Source organism: Phalaenopsis equestris, unplaced genomic scaffold, assembly GCF_001263595.1.
Source record: "Phalaenopsis equestris unplaced genomic scaffold, ASM126359v1 Scaffold000376, whole genome shotgun sequence".
NCBI lineage: Eukaryota > Viridiplantae > Streptophyta > Magnoliopsida > Asparagales > Orchidaceae > Phalaenopsis > Phalaenopsis equestris.
The window spans coordinates 147,921-152,678 of record NW_018164818.1 but is presented as its reverse complement, the minus strand read 5'-3'; positions in this window follow the sequence as shown (position 1 = coordinate 152,678).

Genomic DNA, 4,758 nt, shown 5'->3' with positions numbered 1-4,758 from the left:
GTGATTGATTAAGGTATGCTTCTGCAATTGCATCGTTATATTGTAATTTTGTTTTATTGAATTCTTCAAATTTGTTACATATCTCCCCCTAGCTCTAACAATTTGTGTAAAATATTGAAATTTTTTTTATTGAGGTTGATTTTAGAAGGTCTCTAATTGCAAGAGATTGGCACCCAATAGATTTACAAGCATACCCCTCAATTCCTATGTGGTTACATATCTGATATCTTTTGAAAGTTAAATGCTGATATTTTTGATGTGGTATGAAAGATTTAGGTGGCACCCATAAATGTAAAAAGTAAAGTTTTGGTGTTAGATATATAAATAGAGGAAGTGGGTGGTATGTAAGTGTCATTTTTTTTATTCAAGTTTTGAGCATTTTGGCATTTATCATGTCTCAAAGAACCAATGGTTGTTTGAAGTTAAAAAATAAGCTTTAAAAATAGCAAATTTATTCAAATTCATTATACTAGTGGAATTTTTGAAATATACATCGAACATATATGATGTAAAGCGGAAGCAAATCCGATTGTATTTAAGGGTTATTGTCACGTTTGGTTTTTTTCGCAGGTAAAATAGGGGTCGATAATATAATTTTCGTCAATTTAGCGTCAAAACAATCCGCCACAATTTTTTTTTGTGTCTTGTTTGTGTCAACTATGCGTCAGTTATTGTTGAGGTTATGAGCATGCCTGAATTTTCGTCAAAAAAATCGAACGTTAAAATTAGCATCGAATTACTCTCATATTAGCATCAAAGAGTATCGAAAAACGGTGGATAACACATTATCGTTTTATCGTTGGATTAATGTAAATTCGACGCAAATCAGGCACAAACATGTAACATAGAAAAACATTGTAAAAAATAGTTATATTTTCACAACCTGCATGATACATTGAACCCACAACACAACAATATTCTATATAGCCATAGATAATCAAGTAAATATGAATAATGCAAAATCATACAATGTAATAAAGTGTCCCAGAAAATAACAACAAAATAAATAAAAAAATCAAGAATTAATGTTCAAAGTAATGCTAAAAATAGATAAAAGAAATACAGAAAGTAATGCCTAATCCTCATCTCCCTCCCTCTCCTTCTCCTCCTCCTCCTCTACGGTTGTCATTGACCGCTTGCCCCAAAATGCTAAAGTCTCTGTCATGCGCACTATAAAGCCCTCGACCTTATGTTGGCTTTCTAGCATCTTTGCGTGCAACTGATTGATCTCTTTATTCATCGCAGCACTCTGCCTTGCAATACCATCCTAGTCTACCTATGAGGACCTCCGATAACTTAGTACGAGACCACGGGAGATCACGGTCTATAATGCTATGTCCTTTGCACCAAGGCCATACACCCTCCCTTTCTTCTTCCCTCCCACCGGAGTCCAAAGCTCAAACTCAGACTACACAGTGGTAGAACGGCTACCACTGTTACTGGCGAAAGTTTCGGGCTGAGTGGCCAGGTGTCTCTCTTGGAGTTGCTCAAACTTCACCCGCAAAATTAAAATCAATATTTAATTAGAACTTTGAATAATAAAAGTTCAAATAAAGTTTTTAATTTTTTTTCCTTACTTACAACAACTCGTCGGGAATGTCACGAGGCCCACTGTTGTGTCTCTGGGCACCGATTAGTTTGGACGTGCAAATTCACAACAAATGGCTCACGGCTCAACTCCTTGGTATGTGTAGCATAAAAGATTGGTGAGTCATATATTTACGTCCAACATTGAATTTTTAAATATTTAAAAGAAGCTTACCAGCCGTGTTTCGTAAGAGAGACTGATCCTCCAATATGGAGCGTAGCTTCCTTGGCACCCTTCGTCCCCCGGTTTGCTCAGTTAATCTCCCTCTTCCTCCCATAAGCAGGAGAGGCCCAAGCTGTGATCAGCTGACCCCAAAGCTCCTCCCCAATTCAGGGAGGTCGCTTGTCCTTCTGACGAGTTGTGGTGAACTTTTCACCAAGTCGATGCTTGCCTTGAAGATCCGTCAGATTTGATGGTGGTACTCTGGGAGCCAGGAGAAAAATCTCTGCAACATAAAAAATTATTCATGTGTTGTTATAACAAAGTAAGTTAAATTTGTAATTCTGATTCAAATTGCATGATCATACCTTAAACTCCGAAAATCACAAATGTCGAGTGGTTGCTGGGATTTGCTTTCAGAAGAGATAAGGTTAACTACACCTGCTTCGAATAATCTGTGTAATGCATGTCATGGGCCTCTTATGGGAAATGGACCTGCTTAAGAAAATAATAAATTACAAAAAAGATATAAAATGAAGAAGAACAAACATAATATAATGTTAGAAATAACTTACGAGTCGCCCTCCGACAGTAAATGTACCCTCAGGAGTCGAGGGGCCAGCCTCAAGAGGTGGGGGAGCAAGTGTGCCAATAGGTGGGGTTGGAACTTGTGAGGAAGGTGGGGGGAGTGTGGGTGTGGGAGCAGGCGTGCCATCAGCTGTTGGAGCAGATGGAGGAGTAGAAGTGCCAACAACAGCAGTAGGAGCAAATGGAGGAGCATGTGAGGAAGCAACAAGTGGGAAAGCATTAGGTGGGGGAGCAAGTACCGCGGAAGGTGTGGCAGTAGCGGGTGGCAGAGCATGCGCGGAAAATGTAGTGAAAGTAGCAACAACAAAAAATGCCCCCCTCTTCTGGCTCATGTAGGCAGTCTCTAATGTTCCCCTAACATGGGGTCTCTTAAGCGGCTGACCACCAACACCATCTGTGGCCATCTATAAACAAAGGAAAAACATTAGTAACACTAGCAAAAATAATAATGAGCATAAAAAATAGTAAAAGAAGGAAGGTGCAAAAAAAAATTTAGGAAAAGTAAGACATAAGTAGCAGCTATGTCTAAAACTAAAATAACAAAATTAAAAGAAGTACAGTAGCAGTAACCACTAATCCAAAATTACATACCAATGTTATTAAGTTCTATTAGAGGAACTCGTCATCAAAGATGATCCTACAATTTCTTCTTCAATCTCCTTATCATCCTCAACCATAGGAAACTCTTCAAAATCCTCGCGGTAACCTCTAGCGCAAACAGTTCATCGTTTGTGCTGACCTAAATGCAAAAGTATGACATACCTTCCTCTTGGTGAATTGGTTTTATAATACTAATCAGCTCAATAGTATTTCTTGGTTTATTCTTCATAACCACAGCCCAATCAACTTTATCCCTTGCTCTATCAAGGCATCGAAGGTGATAAACCTGGGTAACTTGGCGTGCCAAAACAAATAGATTAAATTTTCATATCATCTGCTCATTTTGAGTTTGATTATATCATTAGGCGTAACTTTTCGTGTTCCTTGATTCATAATACGATCAAACCAATGATAGTTGAACAAGTACACAGTGTAGCAGACATTACCTAGATATTGCAATTGAATGACTTCGTCAAGTACACTGTAATAGCTAATCTCACTATGTGTGTGTGTTTTATTTAACAATGAAACCACAATCATATGTCTTCTTCCCTTCACACCAGGAACTCATATGGAATTTATAACATTTTACATCAAATATTTGTCATGGAGTAAGACTGCGATTAGGTCATCAAGCAAGATCTAGTAATCTTTGATCTGTGATTCCATTGCTTATATTGTTGGACTATAACAATTTTTGAGTTACTATTGGTTTAACTTCAAATGTGGTGGTTATATTACATGTGATTATAAGTTACTTCTATGTATGCATACTTCGAACCATCTCGAAAATTTTGATTCAAAAATCTTGCTTAAAAGAGACTCATCTTCTATGTTAAAGCTGTTGATAAATATTCTGTTGACATCATTGTTAGTAGTATATATATATATATATATATATATAACATTCTCAATAATAAATGAACATATTGAGTTTATGCACCATGAATCGCTTTGTATAAATGGTTAGACTTTATTGCAACTCATTAGGACATATAATACAGCTGCTTGAATCAATTTATCCCTTAGAAATCGTGTCACATGCCTCCCTGATGGCTTCTTTGATATTTGAAATATAGATAATTTTGTTGTGAAGGCAAGTCACCCAAAGTTCCTCTGGACGCGCTTTATTTTTTATGAGTTTTTTAATTTTATTTAAAAATTTGCATCACAAAATAGTTTTCATTAACTAAGATGGTAGTTTAACATGAAATAAAATGCAACTCACAATTGTAAGTGATATGCAGAAGGGCATACCTCTCAAATTGATATATCCATTTGTACCACATAGGACCCCCTAATATAGTCTCATGACATAGATGCATAAGTTGATGCTTTACAGAGTCTAGGAAACAAAGAAGAAATATTTTCTTGAGCTTATATAATAATAAAAGAATACTCATATAATGTTTTCTTAGTGAGTCAATATTCAGAGTCCCTGCATAGAACTCTTTTAAGAATATGCTTACTCAATTAAGCAATCAAGTACATTCAGTAGTGCATGAAATGTAATTCGTAAGAAGCACTGCAAAAAAATATATGACAGTTATGACTCTTTATGTCAAACACCTTACCCATTTCTAAGTTAAAATAACTGTTCAAATTTGAGACATAATGACCGCGACTTTATATATGCTTAAAAATATAAGATAAATATGGACGTAATAAATATTCAATAATTGTAAAGTCACACTTATCAACGCAAGTATACATATCGCTCAAGTAATATAGGGCTCTAATGGAGTCCTAGATATCGATCCCACAGTGAGTGGTTTAGAATTACGAACTAAGATTTTAGAAAAAATAATACTTTAATCACAACA